This window comes from Trichechus manatus, unplaced genomic scaffold (genome assembly GCF_000243295.1).
Source record: "Trichechus manatus latirostris isolate Lorelei unplaced genomic scaffold, TriManLat1.0 scaffold00013, whole genome shotgun sequence".
NCBI lineage: Eukaryota > Metazoa > Chordata > Mammalia > Sirenia > Trichechidae > Trichechus > Trichechus manatus.
Window position 1 is genome coordinate 22,972,205 of NW_004443949.1, and position 23,478 is coordinate 22,995,682.

Here is a 23,478-nt window from a genome sequence, read left to right on the forward strand (position 1 = left end):
ATCTCAATAACATCCTTTATGGATCCAGGATCCATATCCAATACATTTGCTTTTTATGTCTCTCTAGTTTTCTTCTCTTTCATGACGTTGACATTTTTAACAAGTACCAGTTTTTGAGAAGGCCTTACTTTATAGAATGTTTTTCTATTTGGGTTTGACTGATATTTTCTCATGATCAGAGTCAGGTTATGCATTTTTTGGGGGAATACCACAGAAGTGGGTTTCTCTCAGTGTATCATATTAGAACACACAAGATGTTGATTTGTCCCATTACTGGTGATGTTAGTTTTTATCACTTGATTTAAGATGCTATCTGCTAAGTTCTTCCACTGTAAAGTTAATAAGAATTTTGTTCTTGTCCATTAATAATAAGTATTTTGAGAGGAAATACTTTGACACTATGGAAATATCATGTTTGTCATCAAGCTTTTATCTATTAAGATTCATTGATGATTCTTGCCTGAATCCATTATTAATATGATGGTTGTGAAATGCTCTTTTTCTAATTCCACTGTTCCTTTCTCTTGTGTTGGTTGGCATTCTGTATAAAGTAGAACTCTTTCTGTCTGTCTATCTGTCTGCCTATTTACCTAATTATCTATTCATATCAGTGGAGATTTATGGATTCCTATTTTGGTCAATGGGCTATCATCTATTACTGTTATTATTTGAAAACTCAAATTATCCCAGATTTGGCCAATGGAAATGTCTTTACACTGACTCTTGTGTCTTCTTCACATATACTCATCATTCTTTGAGCACTTCCTTCTGGCATAAAAACATGTTCCAGACTCATTTTATCCTTACCCTGTCCCTGCCTGGGAATCAGCCATTTCTCCAAGCAGCCCCAGATGATTTTAGTAGACAGTGGTATTTAGAAGCCAGTATCTGGGCATTTGATGTCCTCATTGCTTCTAGACTCTCTCAGTGAATAGACTTATGAAATAGATGTGTGGTTATGCATACACATTTGTTTAAATCTAATTTTCTACTTACATGTTTCTCTTATATGTTAAAAACCACGCGTTAATGCTGTTACTTCTAATTCCAATTCCATACCAGTTTGTTCTAGAATCTCATTTTGATTTGTTCCTCCCTGTTCCATCAGTGAGAAACCTGTCTCCCATTATCTTTAATCTATTTTCTTATTTGCTCAACTTCCATGTTTGCAACAAATCTCCTGGTCAGTCTTCTTTCTTAGCTGTATCATGTAGTTCCCTGATCACATACGCTAGATCTGAGTGGCTGAAGTTTTAGACCCAGCCCCACCAAAGATGCCAGTTGTTTTTGGCATGTAGACTGTCATAATCATGGCAACTTCACATAGATGTGCAAATGCACAAGGAATAAGATATTATAGCTCTTTTCTGTGGCATGTTCCTTGGGATAAGCGATAGAAACAAGGTGATGTCTTTGTAATAGAGATTATTGCTTGCTTTAGCGTTTTAATATCTTTATTTAGAAGTTGTAAAGATCAAGTGAGAAACTTCTGGAGTTTTATTGATAGAAGTCTTTTTTTGAGTTATCATGAAGGAACCACCTTATGTCTCTATGCAAAGATGTTCTAACTACATCATTGAAATCAGAGTGTTTTTTTCCTTTTAGTTGTATGTTTTAATTGAATTGTTTATTCTTCCTTTCTTCTCTTAGTATGGTAAATATAACTAGACATAATGAAAGCAGCAATTCTTCTAAAAATTCCGTTCTTAACCCCTATAAAAAACCTAAAATGATTGCTATTGAGTTGATTCTGACTCATGGTGACCCCATGTTTGTCAGAGTAGAACTGTGCGCCATAGGGTTTTCAGTGGCTGATTTTTTTTTTTGAAGTAGATTGACACGCCTTTCTTCTGATGTAACTCTTGGTGGACTCGAACTTCCAACCTTTCAGTTAGCAACTGAGTGGGTTAACCATTTTCACCACCCAGGGACGTAACCCTTAGGCTAGACTAAATGGGTGTTCTCTCTCTTTTCATAGTTCTTCTTAATACTTCTTTCTTGTGGTTAACACATTATGTTGAAATTATATGTGCGTAAGTCTGTGTCTTCTACTATATTCTCTTCCCACAATGTAAATGGTCTGCATTCTCAGTACCAGCACAGACTGAGACACATTCTAGATGCTCAATAAATACTTATTTCCCTGAATGATAAATCAAGAATTTGTCTACTTTTGAACTACATGCAAATGGTTCCTTTGGTGACAAGACTGCAACATAAAATTCCTTGTATTTATTTTTATTGTTACATTGTTGCCTAACTCTGATCAACAGGATAATGAACGCTCGTTTTAGAAAATTTAGAAAACAGAAGAAAAAGTAGGGAAAAAGTTCCTTCAACCCTACCACTCAAATGCTTGGTGGACTTACGACACTTGTTTTTTCAGAGTTCTCAGGAATGAAAATGTGCAGGGATCACAGCTAAAACTCATTTTGCTTGTAATAATAATGTGTATATATTTTTATTCATTTCTACAAATAGCGAATTATGTAAGTTGCAGTGTCTAGATAATCTTCTATGACTGATTGTGTAAAGTTATTTTGTAAAACTGTGTTAAAATCTGTGACATCCTTGTCTCCCTTTTGTTCTCTCTGGAACATCTCCAGGAATATCTTAGCCTAAGTTCATTTGCCAGAGTCCCTTCAGGAGCTGTGTTTGAGTCCAGCTCATTTTAAGCCACAAGGCTGTGATTCACCTTGTCTTTGAATGATAATCAGCAAGGGTTTTCACAGTTACAGCAGAAGGGTTGTGGGTGGAATAGTGTGGGAGGGCAAGTGTGAGTAAATAAACACACTCAGGGATAGGGCCACAGTGACCAGCCCTATTAAAGGGAGGAGATAGTGTGAGGGGCTATGGCAGAGAATCCCTAAGTACACACGTAGGAAGCTTAAGGGAGCAATCGTTCCTATCTGCAGAAATCAAATGGAAAATAAAAGGATGGAAGATTGAAAACAGAAACAGCCATCTGCAAGTAAAATAAACATTTGGCAAGTTGAAGTTTCTCCATCTGTTCCTGGATTAGCCTGGAGGACTGAGCTAGTGTAAAACAACAACACTTGAGAAGGCCTGGTAATGTCCTCATTCCCAATTATGCCAGTTTCTCATTTTGCTTCATAAATTCAAGTAGTGACCCTTTGGCTATATTTGGAAAGGAGATGGGGCTATTAAGAAAGAAGAGAGATTTTGGAATTATGTGTGTAGGGCAGGGTGAGGGAGCAGTGTGGACTGTTCTGAAGAATGGCCTATTTAATTTAGAATTCACATAAAGGCCATTTGTTTCATTTTGAAGAATTAAACTCCATTTTTCAGAGGAGAAAGTTGTCAGCCTTTAAATCCTTGTATATTTCACAGTGAGAAAAGGAATGTCTCCCAACTTAAAGGCTGCAATAATCTAGGGTGAGATACAGCTATAGATACTGTGAGAATGTTTTACGTAAACCTGAATTTTCAACTGTTATATGTATTTGTCTCATATATATTTTTTCAAGTTCACCAGACTGCTGGCTATACTAAATGAATAAATTGTCTTGCTTAATCTTCTGGAGATTTAGAGTGAAATCTTGCTCATTCTGTGTGGACCAATCTTAGTTTTCCTCTTTTTTCAGATGGGTATTTTTTGGAGTACTTTATTACATAGTTTACAAAATTAATCTAAAATTTTTTTCATTCTATTCAAGTTCTTCGGGACTGCTCTATAGAATAGACTAAGACATTCGTAAATGTTTAACTTTCTTTGCTGTTTCCTGAAAGGGAAAATGATTAAGTATAAGGATGGCATGGTATGAAATATTAATGATAAAGAACTTGTAAACATCAAATGTAAAAATGTTAAAAAATACTGATTATTTTTGTTCATGATACTGTACTTACTTCCTGGATCCTTCTGTGTGATGCAGTATTCCTGAGTCTCTGCTCTCGTTATCTGGGTATTCCTTCTTATGACTTTCTTTAGGGATGGGCATGGAAAAACAATTTAGTACTTGTCCAAACCGGAGTATTTCTGTTTGACAGTCTGTCTTAATCTTGTTTTAACTCTAGAAGAACATCACAATAGTAGCTAAGGTACTTGAATGTGGTTTCTAAAGCGTTTTTATCTAAATCATCTTGTTTGAATCTCATAACATTCTGTTCCGTAGTCAGGGCAAACGTCTTTACCTCAGCCTTCCCATTGCCATTGAGTTGATTCCTAGTCCTAGTGATCCTATAGGACACAGCAGAAACTGCCCCATAGGGTTTCCTAGACTGTAATCTTTACAGAAGCAGACTCCACATCTTTCTCCCATGGAGTGGCTGGTGGGTTTGAACTGCTGACCTTTCAACTAGTAGCCAAGCACTTAGCCACTGTGCTACCAGGGCTCCTTTCTCTCAGCTTTACAGATGTGAAGATAAACTTCTGCCTGAGAGTTAAGGATCAGGCTGTAGATCACGCAGCTGCTTTAGTGACAGAACTGGGATTAGAACACAGGATTCTTGGCTTGATTATTGATGATATTCCCTCTACACTACAGGCTGTACATTTGACAGGATATTGAACTTTATAATAAATTGCAACATAGAATTTCCTTAAAGAACCAATTTCCATAGACATTGATAATTTGATTTGGCATGTTGATGTTTGATTAAAAGGGTGGTATGATCACCTTTACATCAGAGTTTCAGAAGGCTGGATTGATGGCATGGGGTTTGTCACAAAACCAGTCATGGGGTTTGCAGTGAAAATGTGTTTAATGTGTTACCTTTCCATGTAGCACCTCCCCACTAGTTCTGGCTGTTTAAAGTAGTTGCCTAATGAAAGTGGTTGTTGCCCTGATGGTGCAATGGTTAAGAACTCAGCTGCTAACCAAAAAGGTTGGTAGTTTAAACCCATTAGCTGTTCCACAGGAGAAAGACTTGGCAATCTGCTCCTGTAAAGATTACAACCTAGGAAACATGGCTCACAAATCAACTTGAGGGCACCTAGTAACAACAATGAAAGTGGTGATCAGGAGAGAGTGGTCAGAAGCTGGTGATGCAGGATGGCAGAGTTCCCCTGTGGCATCTATGATTGCCCTGTAGCTTTTGGATTGCTGTGTTTCTTTTTAAATGCACTCTCCCTGATGTCTGTCTTTGACCACTTGGTTCATTCATTTATTGATTCCTTTAAAACACAGTCAGATTTAGACTGGATATCCATTTCATATTTTCTCTTAGATTTGTTTGTAAAAAAAGACTTTCTCATTTTCGTTTTTTGGTGTGATAATCTTCTCTTGAGTCCACTCTTTCTAGTTTCCAAATAATTCCCCTTTGGGATATGCTGAAAAGTAATTCATATTGTGTGTTGCTTAAACTACTCTTAGATTACTATTAAATAAAATTTACAACCATGAATATTATATACATGCTTACTGGGCCTTCCTGGTAAAGTCACATAATACCTCAGTTTTGAAAGATGAATTTTTTATTAGCAGATACATAATTTAAACAATAGTAATTTCTAGAAGTATGTACCAAAATTTGATTGTCCTCAAGTTTTTCAGTTTATTTTTGCATTATTATAGCTGATATATTTTGGGTGACATACTTTTTATTAAAATGAAAAATGAGATTAGAACGTGAGCACTGGCCATTAAATAGAATAAGGAATATTAGATTTTATGTTTTGTGTATAGTTTTTGTAGAGATCGGCCTTAATTCTAGGCCACAGTGAAGAAGAACTGATTCTCCACTGGTCATAAAGAGCAAAACAAAACAAAGCAGAACATTTATAGCCTGTAGCAAGAGGAAGCCTGGCAGCAGAGGGTGGATCTTTTTTCAGCAATCCAGAATACAGGTGTCCCTTGTTGTCTAAACTTACTTTATCTGAACACAGGAACTGGATAGATTTGGATAGTCAAGGGCACTTGTGTTTCAGTCTCTGTGTTGCTATCAGCAAATGGTATGGAAAGATACAAAACTGCTTGGATTACATATCTGCTTTGTCCCATTGATAATGGGTATGACTTCTGATATGAATAAATGACATGTGCATGTTTGCGTTATTTTCCTCTATGATTATGAATGCATTTACATAAACTTACCCATATCTAAGCACACATAAGAAGAGGCATAAAATGCTGAGTTTGAGCAAATTAGTATGATTTTTTTTTTGATACTCGTTGTTGTTAGATCATGAAGATGGCACAGGACTGGGCAGCAGTTCATTCTATTACACACAAGGTTGCCATGAGTCAGAGCTAACTCGATGGCAGGTAACAGCAACAACAGAAAATAAAACCAATTGCCTTCAAGTTGATCCAACTCATGATGATCCCAAGTGTGTTAGAGTAGAACTGTGCTCCATTGAGGTTTCAGTGGCTGATTTTTCGGAAGTAGATCTCCAGGTCTTCCTTCCGAGGCACCTTTGGGTATACTTGAACTGCTAACCTTTGAATTAACAGTTGAGTGTGTTAACCATTTGTAACACCCAGGAATTCCCCTGTAGATAATATCCATTGCCCTTGAGTCGATTCTGACTCATAGTGACCCTGTAGGACAGAGTAGAACTGCCCCATAGGGTTTCTAAGGCTGTAATCCTTATGGAAGCAGACCATCACGTCTTTCTCCCATGGAGCAGCTGATAGGTTTGAATCACTGACCTTTCGTTTAGCAGCTGAGCGCTTAACCACTGTGCCACCAGGGTCCTTCTGTAGATAATCCCCCAAACCCACTGCTGTGGAGTCAATTCTGACACATAGCGACCCCATAGGGTTTCCAAGGCTGTAAATCTGTATGGAAGCAGGCTGCCACATCTTTCTCCCACGGAGTTGCTGGTGGTTTCGAACTGCCAACCTTTCGGTTAGCAGTCAATTACTTTAACCACTGTGCCACCAGGGCTCCTGTGGATAATACTAGGTATTAAATGATTGCTTCCTGACTTTGTTTTTATGGTTCATGCTCTGACCATCTTTTCCTTATTTCAGCTCTTCCCTCTGTTGATAAGCTTTAGGGATGTGTTCTCCAAAGTACCTCAGAAAGTGATGAATAGTTCACAAAATTAATTACCAGACATTAATGAGAAAAACAGTTTAGCAGTTGTTTGCTCTTCCAAGCAATACAGAACCAAAGAGAACAGAAGTGTGTGTTTAAAAGATTTTTCATTTAAATAGTGAGTAAAGCACTATTGTACATTATGATGAATGCAAAGATGAGTAAGACCAGTGGTCCTGGCCGTTACAAGATCTCATAAGTCCAGCAAATGTAGGATTTTGTGGAAGTGCCGAGTGAAGTCTAAATATGGAAGGAGCCAGCTTCACGCTTCAAGCTGGGACCTTAGAGGTGCTTGGAAAGTTCTGTTTCAGTAGTGTTGTTGATGTGCATGAGTACTTGAAAGGTACTGTTTTGTAGATATTCAGTCTTTCTACTTTTGTTTAAAGATTTTTGGTTTGGGGATTACATTAGTATCCTAGGCCTTTGTAACCAAGTACCACAAACTGAGTGGTTTAAAGCAACAGAAATTTATTCTCTCACAGTTTTGGAGGCTAGAAGTCCAGAATTAGGGTGTCTGCAGGGGCCCCTGGTGGTGTAAACGGTTAAGGGCTAGACTGCTAACCAAAAGGTTGGTGATTCAAACCTACCTAGCTGCTCCACAGGAGAAAGAACTGGCAATCTGCTTCTGTAAAGATTATAGCCAAGAAAACCCTATGGGGCAATTCTACTCTGTCACCTGAGGTAGAAGTTGACTCCACAGTACCCAGCAGCAGGGGCCATGCTCTTTCTGAAGGCTCTAGAGGGAGATCCTTTCTTATGTCTTCCAGCTGGTAGTAACTCCAGGCATTCCTTGGCTTGTGGCAGCATAACTCTGTCTTCATATGGCCATCTTCCTGCTGCATCTCTGTGTCTGTGTCTCTTCTCTTTTTATGAGGACACAACTCAGATGTCATTAGAACCCACCCTACTCCAGTAGGACCTCTTGCCAACTCAACTCAATTACATCTGCAAAGATCTTATTTCCAAAAAAAGGTTACAGATACTGGAGGTTAGAATTTTAACATATCTTTTTGAGGGATGCAGTTCAACTCATAACAGGGATGTTTTCCCTTTCGTTTTGTTTTGGACATCAATAATCTTCGTGGCTGTTAACAAATTTTGGATGGTGCAAGACAGCTTCCAAGTCTGTGGGTATGTTTGCCCCATCAGATAAGAAGTTGAGCCAGTGGCTGAATAGTTCCTAGAATCTTATGCCAGTGTTACTAGGAAACAAATTTCAATTTGAGGTGAGTAAGAACAAACATTATTTGATATATAACCATTTATCCTCATAAGTCTAGAATCATAGGGTTAGCTATAGGCAATCATGACAAAAATGCTAATACCTCCCATTTATTAGCTGTATGCAAGTTGCCTGTGAAATCACTTAGTAATGATTTGTGACTTTAACATTATCTAAAATGATTTTTAAAAAGCTACTAAAAATCCAATATTAAAGTATTTTTATATTTATAAGATGACTGTTTTTTGGAGCATTTCCCCATTCATGATTTGTTAAAATTACTTTTTATCAAGAGAGAATAAAACCTATAGTATAAAAAGACAGCAGAGACACCAAAAGGACCTACACCAGGAAGGCCTTAAACTTGAGACCAAATAGTAAAAGTCGCTGTGGAGTTAATACATAATGGACATTTTTGTTTATAGTCTCATAGAAAAGTCTGCCTTCTTCACCCATCGGTACCTAGAATCAGTAGAATTAAAATGTCTGGAATTGATTGGTTTCTTCACCTGCTTTTGTTTGTTCCCCGTCCAGCTTCCTTTGTTATTTAGTCTCCTCCTTTCCTTTTATTGCTTTCATGTTTTTTTTTTTTTTTTTCAGTTTTAAAGGAAAACTCTTTTTCTTAAAATAAATGAGAATCTCTGTAGCAAGGTATTGGCCCTAACAAACCACCTCTTGTTAAGAACAGTGTTTCCCTGTATTTTTACTGCTGTAATAGCTGGGAAAAAAAATACATGTTATTAAGCCACTTTTTTGGGAAAGAAATTATATAGCAATTTACTGTGATATTTCTCTAAAACTTAAAATTAGCTTTAAACAGGAAAGGAACACTTAAATATATAGATACCCATATATAGGTTATATGTAGATTAAAATTCGTATAGATGTTAATATAAATACAGTGAAACGACCAACTTTCTGTTGACTGAGGACAAATGCCAGCTGTCTGTTTAGACCTAGTTTGTGATTACTTTGGGCCAGTGTTTACAGTTTCCAACTTAGAGTGTTGTTGTTGCTTTTTGGAACATTTTCTGCCCAAGAGTAACTCCGGTATAATGTCATTATAATATGTTTGCACGTCCCACTAGTCATTTAACCTAACTAGTAGGGAATGCAGCTCTAAAATTAGCCTGCTTTTTTAAAGTTTCATTTGGATAAAAACTGTAAGGCAAATTTAAAAATAATTGGTAAATAGATAGTGGCTAGACATACAAAACTAATCTATTTTTTAAAATCCAAAAGTAGCTGGATACTTGACTGAATTCTTTAGTTTATTTTGCTTATGTAGACAAGAATCAAATTAAAGGTATCCTAAATATTTTGTGATATTCAGGAGTACAATGTGGAGTTTCCCCCCCTTTAGTACCCATTTTTATTAGGAAAAAAGTAATTTTCTTTTCCCTCAGTCACTATTTTACCAGGGACTGCCAGAAGAATGAACAAATCTTTCTTGGAAGTACAGCCAGAATGCTCCTTAGAAGTGAGGATGGTGAGACTTTGTCTCCTGTACTTTTGGCGTGTTATCAGGAGGGACCAGTCCCTGGAGAAGGACATCATGCTTGGTAAAGCAGTGGGTCATCAAAAAAGAGGAAGACCCTCAACAAGATGGATTGACACAGTGGCTGCAACAAGGGGCTCATATATAGCAACAATTGTGAAGATGGCGCAGGACTGGGCAGCGTTTCGTTCCATTGTACATAGGGTCACTAGGAGTCAGAACAGACTTGACTGCACTAACAACAACAACAGTTTTACTAGGAGAGATGTTATGTTGGTGTCACCATTAATATAAATGCCCCAGAGAAGATCCCTTTTACTGTCTTATTGGCACAGATATGAAAGATAATTCAGTAAACATGTCACAGAAGCACAGCAATTTTTAAAGGCAGATGTACATTTTATAGGGGATTGAGTTTTTTTGAAAGACTCTTCTTAGAAAATGAAAAATTTCTAGTAGAAATTCTCTGTATTTCAAAATTTAATGACTTCTACTTTTCTACTATGATGATTCCAAAAAAATTTTCCATTTGAGTATTTAGTGAATCTTTGTCTGATACAAAGTTATATGCTTATCAAAAAGTTTTAAGATGGAGACAAATGAAATAGTGTATGGACTGGGTGTGACAGCTTCTTGTCTTGATTATGAGGAAAAAAAGGACATGGGTTTCATTCTGTAGCTGTCGCAAAGACAGTGGCTTCTCCAGTTCAGACCTGAATTATTTTTTTATTTTTGAGAGCCAGTTTCTTAGCACTGTATTTTTCAGTTAGCATGCCAAGAAACTCCATGAGGTGAGGGGGCAGATGGGCTCACCATCTTTTTTCACTATTTTAAAATGAATAGCATGAGCCCCATGGAATAAGGTCTGTGGGTATTAAAATAGGTAACATTTTTAAAAAGTATTTAATATACTAAATGTGTACTTGAAGGTTTCTTTATATACCATGTATCTAGGGGGGAGGGCAGATGATTTCTTTGTAGAACATATGATGAAATGGAAGCGCTAGGAACATAAGCAGTTGATTCATCCCAGTATCAGTGATTAAGCTAAGTTATAGTAATTTTAGAGCAAACAAATATGTTTTATAGCTTTAGAATATGGCTCTGTTTTACTAAGAAAGCTGTCACTTTTAAAGTGCCTCTTTGTTTGTAACGTTGAAGGAAATTAAAACCAAAAGAGCGAATGTTTTTTAAAAGCCTAATGTGGTTTTATTGAAAACATGATTTATTAGAGGTCTCTTCGACCAGTCTGTAATACACTGATTCATATCATGCTTTTTTTTTCCTTCTAAGACTCTACACACAGCCAGTAGAGTACCATTAGTGCCCCTTCGAAGTATAATTGTTCTTAGCAAAAATAATTATCCTGAAATTCTCATTATAGAACATTTTGTAACAGGAAAGCACATGTAAATATACTCCAAAGGAACATTTAGCAATGTTTCCAATTCAACAAGAAATGACTGAGGACTCTCTACACCAGGCCCCCAGGGGTTACAAGGATGTATGTGACACAACTCCTATCCTCAAGGACTTTTGTGAAGTTAGTTGGGGGATAAGATAGATGACACAGTTCGGGAGGTTGATATAGGGTAGGAGAGACCAAAACCAAGTACTGCAGTGTCTCCAAAGATGACGAGATGATATTGTATCTGGCCAAAAGGGTCAGAAAAGACTTTGTGAACAAGGTGATTTGTTTGTTTCATTGTCGCTGTCCTGAGAAGCCATCTATGCCATTGTGACTTTTTTTTTTTTAATAAATATTTTATCATGTTTTAGGTGAAAGTTTGCACAGCAAATTAAGTTCCTGTTTAACAATTTTTATACAAATTGTTCTGTGCCGTTGGTTACAATTTTTACAATGTATCAGCATTCTCATTATTTCCATTCTGTTTCCATTGATCTAGCTTTCCTGCCTCTCCTTGCCTTCTCATCTTTACATTTGGGTAAATGTTGACTGTTTGGTCTTATATAGTTGATTGTTTAAGGGAGCCCATTACTCATAGGTGATATTGTTAATTTTATAATCCAATCAATTCTGTACACATATATGCGTCCGTATCCACCCACGTACACATAGTTTTTGGTTGTTTTTACTGTTGTTGCAAAGTTGTATATGTTATAGCATTTACCAAAATTGTCCCTTTTCCTCTTGTACTTCTTAGTGTCTTTATTTACCTTGGTCAAGTTATGCTGACTTTCCCCATATTTGGGACCGCCTTTCCAATCACCAAAAGTAACAAGTGCCTACTATCTAGAAAGTGATTCCCCCTCCCTCTTCCTCCCGTCCCTGGTAACCATCACAGAACTTTGCTTTCTGTGTGTATACCTATTCTTAACTTTTTATAATAGTGGGACCATACAATGTTTGTCTTTTTGTGATTGACTTACTTAGCATAATGTCCTCCAGATTCATCCATCTTATAAGATGTTTTACAGACTCCTCATTGTTCTTTATAGTTGTGTAGTATTCTATTGTATATATGTACCACAATTTGTTTATCCGTTCATCTGTTGATGGGCACTTAGGTTGTTTCAACCTTTTTGCTATTATGAATAATGCTGCAGTGAACATAGGTGTGCATGTGTCTATTTGTGTCACTGCCCTTATATCTCTAGGATAAATTTCTAGGAGTAAGATTGCTGGATTATAAGGTATTTCTATTTCTAGCTTTTTGAGGTAGCACCATACTTTTTTCCATAGTGGTTGTACCATTTATAATCCCACAAGTGGTGTATAAGTGTTCCTGTCCCCCCACAACCTTGCCGACATTTGTTGTTTTCTGTGTTTTTGGTCACTGCCATTTTTGTAGGGGTGAGTACATCCTGAGATTTGCAGAGGCAGCACAAATGGCCTGTGCTGTGGTGGCACCACCCAGTTGTTCCCCTAGTCTATCACTTCTCTGAAAGAAACTTGGAAAGCGAACCTGGCAAAGGCTGTGGAGATTTTATTAGTGCTTCATTGTGGTTATGTGAATAGGGTTTCTCTTGATAAGTAATCCTCTACATTTTATACGAAGAGAGATGTTTTCATTTGTTGACTAGATGCCCAAGGTCAGACTCTTGATAACCAGGTTTAAGTCTGCTTATATCATTCCTACTTTTAATAACTGCTGTGCATTTTGTATTCACTCAAGGTCAGTTTTCAGAAGACATTGTTTAATTTTCTGCGTATAGCATTTCTTCTCTAGAATGTATTCACTCCTTCCCTATGAATGTTTTCTTGGAATATTTTAGGCTGTTTATGCTCTTCCTGTCCCCACTGTGTCCGTGTACACCACTGCATTAGGTGTAACTGGTTAAGTTATTATCGGGTAGAATCGCATAATTACGTGGAATTATTGAAAATCTTTGTTATTTCTGATTATATTCTAGGAAGTTTTAATGGCGATCAGATTATGACTCCTGCATGTTGTTTTGTCGTTATTTGCCATGAGTTGATTCTGACTCGTAGCAACCCTTATAGGACAGAGTAGAACTGCCCTTATAGGGTTTCCTAGGCTGTAATCTTTATGGGAGCAGATTGTCAGATCTTTTCTTCTGTGAAGTGACTGGTGGGTTCCACCTGCTGACCTTGGGTTAGCAGCTGAGCGCTTAACCATTGTGCCACCAGGGCTCCTTTGACTCCTGCTTATCCTCTTGAAAATAGAAGTGCCAGCGTTTTAGGGTACTTTAGCACTTTAAAAATTTTTTTTGCTTATTTACCTCACCAAATCTCTACTTGAGATTGATGCTAGGTTACGTGTAGTTTCAAAGTACAGAAGGAAGGATACACATGAAGATTTTGTTGATTATTCACTAATGTAGCACTCTAAAAACCTAAAAGTTATGCTGGCTCCATACTTATGACTTACATGCCATAAATCAACCCATATGTTTGACTACTTCCCATGCTGTCTGAATGGCAGGAGCCAGGTAGTTCGAAGGCTGACTACAGTTGGTGAGGAGTGGCAGCCCTCAGTCATAGGGACTTCTCTGGGGCCAAGTGTCTCTCACAGTAAGAGATGCCTCTTTTCCATTCTTGTTCCCATTGTTCTGTCCAGTACTTACCTCTGAACCCTTCTAGAAGCTCTTAGCCTCTGACTTCTTAATCTGCCACTGAGGAGTTTCCTGAATCCAGACTCTCCTACCTTCTCTGGCCCATTCTCCCTTTGCTAGAAAGTGTTACTTGCCATTCTTCAAATACGTTCTTCGTGCTCCTCTTTCTTTATGTTTGTTCATGTAGTGTTCTTCCCGTTTTTCAAATCTAGTTTCAAAGGCTACTTCCTGCATGAGCCCATCTCTGATCTTTCTAGTAATTTCTGCTAGTGCTATAATGTATCTTTAATACTTATCATATTTGGTATTCTGCTGTGGTTATTTGTATGTATATCTGAGCACCCCTGAGGAGAGACACTATATGTTATAAACTATTTTTGTATTCCCCATAGCATTTAGCATGGTGTCATATACAAGGTAGGCATTTAGTAAAGACTTATGGATTTAAGGAAATTTGTGAGTCCCAAATGCACCATAACATAATAACGTGTGATGACTGGGAAACCACAGTTAATATACGATTCAGCCTCACCCTTTGGGAGATAGTTGTTATAAATCCTACTACCATGTGATTCTCATCTGTTTTCTAGTGCATGTTTAAGAAATAAACCTGTTAGAATATTTGGAAGAATATTTTCCCCATTTTAATATTATTTTCAATAGTTTATCTCCTATGACTTTGGGACATGACTAATCAGAACTAAGAGATACTTGCCTTATTTTCTTTCAGTATTTCCTTAAAGCTGGTAATAAGACTGCTAAGACCAAAAAGTTGTTAAAATCCACAATCTTAACTAGAAAAATGCATTTCTAGGCAGCTTCCAAGGAATAAGAGTGTAGGAATGTTGCATAAAGCTTCAACAGCTTTTTTTTTTTTTCCTTCTCCAGCACTGGACTGGTAAGAAGGCAGACCTGTATAGAGGCCAGATGATTGCTTAAAAACACCTCTTAGATTGCAGCAGACTATGATCAGCAAAATAGGCTTCAGCAAAAGTTTCTTAAGCAATTATCTGAAGGAATTGTCAAATTAATTGCTTAGTAAAGGAGCTCCTTAACTGAAGGTCGTATTCAAACTTGAATTATTTTAAAAGTGCTCTGAGCTGTATAATATCTGTGTGTGTGTGTGTGTGTGTGTGTGTGAGTGTGTGTGAGAAAGAGAGGGAGGGAGGAAGGAAAGGAGAGAGGGAAAAGGACAGGGAGAGGGAGAGGTAGAGGCAGAGAGAGAAGTTACAGGAAATGAGCTCAGATCAGTGCTCCCTACACTTTTGGAGTTGTGACACCCAAGTGACCCCTTGTATAGTGGCTGCCTGTACCTGCCCCATCTTTTATTCACCTTTAGTAAGCTGCTACCGTGACAGAAACAGGGTGTATATGTCTTTTTGGGGGGCAGGCAGGGAATACATAAAATTCCTCAAACTTAGCACTTGGAGGTTTTTAGAAAATCGGTGAGTTCAAAAATGGAGGAAAAGACAAAGTGTTGAAAGGAACTATTCAGGCTGTGTTCTTAACGTAGCCTCCTAGGACAGATTGTTAGAATTTGCTTATGTAATACTGTGTGTTCATGTTGCCTGTATTTTTCACTTTAACATTGTTTGAGATATTATCAATTAAATACCCGTTTAGATAACTAATATCCTATTTTAAAATTATAGATGTTTTTGAAAAGTTTTAAGGGGCTACTTCTTGGATTAATTAATAAGTTTTTTATTTTTTATTGTGCTTTAAGTGAAAGTTTGCAGTTCAAGTTAGTTTCTCATGCAAAAATTTATATATACATTGTTATGTGACCCTAGATGCTCTCCCTATAACGTGACGGCACACTCTTTCTTCCTTTCCACCCTGGATTTCCCATGTCCATTCAACCAGCTCCTGTCCCTTTCTGCCTTCTCATCTCACCTCCAGACAAGAGCTGCCCATTTAGACACATGTATCTATCTGAGCTAAGAAGCAGACTCTTCACAAGTATCATTTTATGTCTTATAGTCCAGTCTAATCTTTGAAGAGTTGGCTTCAGGAATGATTTTAGTTTTGGTCTAGCAGAGAAGAGTTGGCTTCAGGAATGATTTTAGTTTTGGGCTAACAGAGAGTCTGGGGGTCGTGTCTCCCGGGGTCCCTCCGGTCTCAGTCAGACTATTAAGTCTGGTGTTTTTACTAGAATTTGAGTTCTGCACCCCAATTTTCTCCTGCTCTGTCAGGGACTCTCTGTAGTGTTCTCCGTCAGGGCAGTCATTGGTGCTAGCTGGGCACCACCTAGTTCTTTTGGTCTCAGGCTGACAGAGCCTCTGGTTTATGTGGCCCTTTCTGTCTCTTGGGCTAATACTTTTTTTGTGTCTGTTTTTCTATTCTCTATTTCATTTAATTCTGCTATAATTCTTACTATTTCCTTTCTTCTTGCACCCGAGGGCTTCTTCTGCTGCTCTTTTTCTATTTGTTCAAGTTGTAGGGTTAATGTTTTGATTTGGACCCTTTCTTCTTTTTGAATGTGTGCATTTATTGCTATAAACTGACCTCTGAGCACTGCTGTTGCTGTGTCCCAAAGGTTCTGGTAGGATGTGTTTTCATTTTCATTTGAGTCTATGAATTTCTTTTTTCCGTCCTTAATTTCTTCTATAACCCGGTAGTTTTTGAGCAAGCTATTGTTCAGTTTCCATGTATTTGATTTTTTTTCCTTTTTTTTTCTGTTATTGATTTCTACTTTTATGGCTTTATGGTCAGAAAAGATGCTTTGTAATGTTTTGGTGCTTTCGATTCTGTTAAGGCTTGCTTTATGGCCTAATATGTGGTCTGTCATGGAGAATGTTCCATGTGTGTTGGAAAAGAAAGTATACTTGGCTGCTGTTGGGTGGACTGTTTAATATATGCCTATGAGATCAAGTTGGTTGATTGTGGCATTTAGATCTTCTGTGTCTTTATTGAGCTTCTTTCTGGATGTTTTGTCTTTTACTGAAAATGGTGTGTTGAAGCCTCCTACTACTATTGTGGAGCCATCTATCTCTCTTTTCAATGCTGTTAGAGTTTGTTTTATGTATTTATGTTTAGTGCCTATCATTTTGATGTATTTTTTTATGTTATTGACAGTTTCTTTGTTCCACTTAATTTTCTATGCTGAATTGTTTTATGTATTTTCTTTTCATCCTTTGCATTGTTGCTGATTTTGTATTTGCTGAGCCTTTATGTTTTTCTTGTTTTTTATTTTGATGTGCAGGATCGTTAGTTTCCTTTGTGGTTATCTTAATATTTACCCCTGTTTTTCTAAGTTTAAACCAATCTTTTATTTCTTGATATCATCTTGACTTCCTCTCCATGTGAAAGATCTATGACTGCGTTATTTAGTCCCTCTTAATTGTTTTAATGGTGTAATCTTTTACATATTGATGTCTGTTTCCCTGTTTTCAGTGTTTTAGCTTTGATTTATTTGTGACTTCACTATCTGGGTTGATATCTGGTTGTTCTGTCCTGTGTTCTAGTCTTGGGTTTTTATCTGATGTTATTGCTTTTATAACCGAAGGACTCCCATTAGAATTTCTTATAATTTTGGTTTGGTTTTTACAAATTACCTAAACTTCTGTTTATCTGGAAATGCCCTAATTTTGCCATCATATTTGAGAGATAGTTCTGTTGGATATATAATTCTTGGCTGGCAGTTTTTTTCCTTCGAGTCTTTATATATGTCATCCCATTGCCTTCTTGCCTGCATGGTTTCTGCTGAGTAGTCAGAGCTTAGTCTTATTGACTCTCCTTTGTAGATGACTTTTTGTTTATCCCTAGTTGCTCTTAAAATTCTCTCTTTATCTTTGGTTTTGGCAAGTTTGATTATAATATGTTTTGGTGACTTTTTTTTGGGATCTACCTTCTGTAGGGTTCGATGAGTTTCTTGATATCTTCTAGTCTTTCACGATATCAGGGAAGTTTTCTGCCAACAAATCTTCAACAATTCTCTGTGTATTTTCTGTTATCCCTCCCTGTTCTGGTATTCCAGTCACTCGTAGGTTATTCCTCTTGATAGAGTCCAGCTTAATTCTTAGGGTTTCTTCATGTTTTAAAATTCTTTTATCTGATTTTTCCCCAAATAAGTGCTTTATCTTCAGTCTTACTAATTCTGACTTCCATTGCCTCAGTTCTACTCCTATTACTTTCTGTTGAGTTGTCTAATTCTGAAAATTTGTTGTTAATCTTTTGAATTTCTGTTTGCTGTCTGTGGATTCTTGCAGCCTGTTAAATTTGTCATTATGCTCTTGTATAACCTTCTTTAATTCCTCTATTGCTTTGTCTGTGTGTTCCTTGGCTTGTTCGGTGTTTTGTGTGATCTCCTTCCTGACCTCTTGAAGAGCTCTGTATATTAATCTTTTGAATTCTACCTCTGATAATTACAAGAAGTCCACTTCCTCCAGAAGGTTTCTTGATTCTGTGTTTTGGTGGCTTGCTGTAGCCATTATGGTCTGCCTCTTTATGTGATTTGATATTGACTGTTGTCTCTGAGACTTCAATAAGTTATTATATTTATTTATTTTATGTTTGCTTACCGTGTCCTAGCTTCTTGTTTTGTTTTGATATGCCCAAATAGGCTGCTTGTGTGAGCCAGTTTGATTATTGGCGCCTTTGAAGTTCTCACATGTCACCAGGTGGTTAGAGCTGTTACTAGGTATGTGAGCCCAGGAGTCCATTTACTTTTCTTGTATGGATTTAGCACAGGTGTGTAGGTAGTCGATCACCAACTGTGTGGTGAAGGCTCTCACCTACAGTCCCAGACGGGCAGGGGTGATTGGAGTAGGCACAGGTATCTGACTGCAGCAGGGAGTCATGTGCCGAGCAAGGCAGGGGGCTGATGACTGACCCTGAGTGACTGGGAAGAAGGTGTGTCCCTGTTCCCTAGAGTGCGTAGGGAGATAGGTTTTGCACCCGGACTATGGGCACCCAATGCTGTTGGCTGTAAGGATGGGGAAGCACCACTTATTCTTGGACCCCTGTCACAGGTGGCTAGTGTCTTGGCTGGAGCCACCAGTCCTCAGACCTCTGTTGTGGGTAGGTGAGGACCCTGCTTAATGGGCAGAGCAGTGTGAAATGTCATGAACCTGCCACTCCACCTTATAGCTGATACAGTTGAAGTAAGGCTCCAGGTATGTACACTGTTGTGCTGTGCTAATGAGGGCCTACACGGCTGAAACGGGCCAACACAGGTCTGTGCTGGGGTGAAAGGCATTCAAAGTCTGTGGGCCCCTTATGACTGTGCCTAGGCAAAGGAGGTGTGCCTGCCCTGAGTTCCTGGCTTAGGGCGTCCCGCAGAGTATTTTTTCCTATTTGTTAAATTGTTCCCTCTGCAAAGCTGGGAGAATGGCTCAGGGCGTGCGACCATTCTTATTTCTGCCCAGGGGATGCAGCAGTCGCTGAATCCTGCCCAGACCTGGTGCAGAGCAGGGAGGAGGCAGGTAAATGGGGAAAGATTCTTCCCAAAGGGGTTTTTTTTGTATCTGCATGGTAGGTTAGACACATGTACTTATCTTTTGCCAATTGTTCGCCACTTCTTGCTGATTCTGGAGGGTTGAGCAGACTGTGCCACTCAGTCTCTCCCAATGTGGAAAGCGCATTCCGAGTGCCACTGCTTGCCTCACCATGCACGCCAGCCAATCCAGCTTGCAGGGTGTGCCAGTTCCCCCTTGGCTGGGTCTGGCAACTCCTCTGCTTCTGAATTGTCTCTCTCTCCACCTGCCACTCAGTCCAATTCTGCAACTTTGCCTTTGATAGTCAGGGCTCCTACATTGTGATATTTAATCGATTCACTTGTTTTTTTCAGGTCTTTGTTGTAAGAGGGACCACAGGAAGCATCTGACTACTCTGCCATCTTGACTCTGCCTAATTAAAAAGTTTTGACCTAATAGATAAATGTATGTACTTTTATACTTGTCTTTCATTACTTGTAATCTTTCCTTTGACAGAAATTTTCTCCTTCCCTTGTTCACTTGTCAAATTCCTATTTATCCTTTAGGGCCCAGCTCAAATGCCACTTGCTCCATATAACTGTCCCAGATCCATCCCCTTTCTTGCACGAGAACTAATTGTTCCTCCATTTGGATTCTCATTTAGACAAGTCTTTTTCACATATTTCATTATAATTTTTCTTAAAATTCTGACTTCACAACAGAGTGTAAAGACAAATATTATGGAACACTCAACATTATGTCTGAGATTTAGTATTGACAACAACAAAAGCATTCAAACGTTGATTGAATTAAAAAAAATCTAGAAATTAGATTAACTTTAATTATTTCAAATGCAGCCTACCAAGTGATTTTTTAAAAAAATTTATTTATTTTGTTGTTATTGTTGAGAATATACACAGCAAAACACACACCAATTCAACAGTTTCTACATGTACCATTTAGTGACATTGATTACATTCTTCGAGTCGTACAACCATTCTCACTCTCCTTTTCTGAGTTTTCCTCCCTTGTCGACATAAATTCACTGCCCGGTAAGGTTCCTATCTAATCTTTCAAGTTGTTATTGTTATTTTGATCCCATATAGATAGTTCTTAAAAGAGCACACTGGTTAAGGCAGACATTTTTTACTAGTTAAGCTTAAAGTATTGTTTGGTTTTAAGAAGACTTCAGGGGATAATTTTAGTTAAAAATTTAAAGATTATCTCAGCACAATAGTTTCAGGGGTTCATCCAACTTTCATAGCTCCAGGAAGTCTGGAGTCCATGAGAATTTGAAATTCTGTTCCTGCATTCTCCCCTCTTTTATTTTTTTGTAATTTATTTATTTATTTATTTTTATTGTACTTCAGGTGAAGGCTTACAGAACAAATAGTTTCTCATGAAACAGAAGTACACAAAAATATGGAACGCTTCACGAATTTGCGTGTCATCCTTGCGCAGGGGCCATGCTAATCTTCTCTGTATTGTTCCAATTTTAGTATATGTGCTGCCGAAGCAAGCACTCTCCCCTCTTTTTGTCAAGATTCTTCTGTAGAATCTTTCATCAAAATGTTCAGTAATGATAACTGGGCACCATCCAGATCTGGTCTCATGGAAAAGGAGGCGATTGTTCATCCAGGCAATTAGCCACACATTCCATATCCTCCTAATTCTGACTTTCCTTCTTCCTCTGTTGCTTCAGGCAAATAGAGACCAATTGTTGTGCCTTGGATGGCTGCTTGCAAGCTTTTAATACCACAGGGATTATGCAAGGATCTAAGAGGTAGAACAGAAGCGCTGAACACATTATTCGGCCAGTTAACTGAGATGAAACCATAACCATGAAACCATAACCCTAAATCTCCAAACCAAGAAACTAAATCCCATAAAGTTTTTGGCTGTACATAAGCAGCCTCAGCAGTTACTGTTTTTGTTGTTGTAAATACAACTTTCACACAACTTTTGCCAATTCAACTTTTTACAGGGGTACAACTTATTGACAGCAATTATAATAATCCGCTGTGAACCCTACCCTTAATACAATATTTCCATCACCATTAACTCCCCATATCCCTTTCCTTCCTGCCCCTAATAACCACTAATAAATTTTGTTCTCTATACATTTGCCTTTTCTTATCTTTTTATATAACTTAAGTCGTACAATATTTGTTCTTTTGTGATTGATTTATTTCACTCAGCATAATGTCTTCCAGCACCATCCATATTGTGGCATGTCTCAAGACTTAATTTCTCCTACTGGCTGAGTAGTATTCTGTTTTATGTATGAACCATGTTTTGTTTATCCATTTATCTGTTGATGGGCAATTAGGTTGTTTCCATCTTTTAGCTATTCTGAATAGTGCTGCAGTGAACATTGGTGTACAAGTCTCTTTTTGAGTCTCTGTTTTCAAGTCTTTTGGGAATATTGCTAGGAATGGAATTGCTGGGTCATATGGTAGTTCTAAGGAGCTCTGGTGGTGCAGTGGTTTAGTGCTCGGCTGCTAACCAAAAGGTCAGTGGTTCAAACTCATCAGCTGCTCCACAGGAAAAAGATGTAGCAGTCTGCTTCCGTAAAGATTTACAGCCTTGGAACCCTATGGGGAAGTTCTACCCTGTCCTGTAAGGTTGCTGTGAGTCAGAATCAACTCAGTGGCAGTGGGTTTTGGGTTTAGGTTTATGGTAATTCTATTTTTAGTTTTTTGAGGAACCACTACACTGTTTTCCATAATGGCTGTACCATTTTGCATTTCACCAGCAGTGGGTAAGTGTTCCGATTTCCCCACATCCTCGCCAGCGTGTGTTATTTTCTGTTTTTTTTTTTTTTAATCTTAACCATCTTAGTGGGAGTGAGGGGGTATCTCATGTGGTTTTGATTTGCATCCCTCTTGGCTATTGATGCTGAGCATCTTTTCCAGTGTTTGGTGGCCATTTCAGTGTCCTCTTTGGTGAAGTGTCTGTTCAAGTCATTTGCCCATGTTATGATTGGGTTATGTGTTTTTGTTGTTGTCGAAGTTTTACATATCTGTTTTGGTTATTAGGTTCTTGTTGGTTGTATGATTCCTGAAGATTTCTCCCAGTTGGTAGCTTGTCTTTTCACTTTTTTGGTAAAGTCTTTTGATGAACAAAATTTTTTAATTTTTATGAGGTCTCATTTATTTATTTTGTCTTTTGCTGTTTGTGCTTTTGTTATTTATATTAGATAATCCATTGTTAAAAGCTAGGCCTGACAGCATTGCCCCTGCTTTTTCTTCTAAGAATTTTTTGATTTTTGTTTGTACAGTTAAGTCCTTACTCCATTTTGAATTTGTTTTTGTCTATAGTGTGGCGTGGATCCTATTTCATTTCTCTGCCTGTGGAAATCCAAATTTCTCAGCACTGTTTATTGAAGAGACTTCTTTCTGCATCGAATGGACTTAGCATCCTTGTAAAAAATCAATTGACCATAGATGTGTAAGTTTATTTCTGGACTCAATTCTATTCCGTTGGTGTGTCTTTTGTTATACCAGTACCAGGCTGTTTTGATTACTGTAGCTGTATAGTATGTTTTAAAATCAGGAAGCATGTCCTCCTACTTTGTTCTTCTCTTTCAACATTGCTTTATCTATTCAGGGCCTCTTGCCATTCCATATAATGTTGAGGATTGATTATTCTGTTTCTGTAAAGAAGGCTGTTGGAATTTTTATTGGGATTACGTTGAATCTGTAGATCACTTTGGGTAGTATTGACATCTTAACAATATTAAGTGTTCCAATCCATGAACATTGAATGTCTTTCCATTTATTTAAGGGTTCTTGAATCTCTTTCAGCATTGTTTTATAGTTTTCATTGTATAAGTCCTTCACGTCCCTGGTTAGATTTATTGTTAGGTGTTTTATTCTCTTAGATGCTTTTGTAAATGGAATTGTTCCACTAATCTCCCTTTCAGATTTCTCATTGCTAGTGCCTAGAAACCCAACTGATTTTTGTTTGTTGACTTTATACCCTGCAATTTTGCTAAATTCGTCTATTAGCTTTAGAAGTTTTTCTTGTGGTCTCTTGGGGTTTTTCTGTAAATAGGGAAATATCATCCACGAATAGAGATAATTTTACTTCTTTTCCTGTCTGGATACCTTTTATTTCTTGTTCTTGTCTTATTGCTCTGTAGAATTTCTAATACAATACTGAATAGAAGTGGTGAAAGCAGGTACCTTGTCTTGTTCCCAATTTCAAGGGGAAAGCTCTCAGTCTTTCTCCATTAAGCATCATGTTGGCTATTGGCTTTTCATGTATGCCCTGAATCATATTGAGGAATTTTGCTT

The 23,478-nt window shown here is 37.8% G+C and overlaps 1 protein-coding gene and 1 non-coding gene across 3 annotated transcripts in view; one reads left to right on the forward strand and one right to left on the reverse strand.

Annotated features, from left to right (window-relative positions):
* The window catches only part of TBC1D4 (TBC1 domain family member 4), a 228,868-nt gene that overhangs the window by 47,644 nt on the left and 157,746 nt on the right, over nt 1-23,478 (forward strand). The gene's annotated exons all lie outside the window — the stretch shown is intronic.
* LOC111819614 (U6 spliceosomal RNA) lies at nt 20,597-20,703 on the reverse strand. The gene has a single exon (XR_002823196.1). It is a non-coding gene; the product is annotated as a U6 spliceosomal RNA (small nuclear RNA).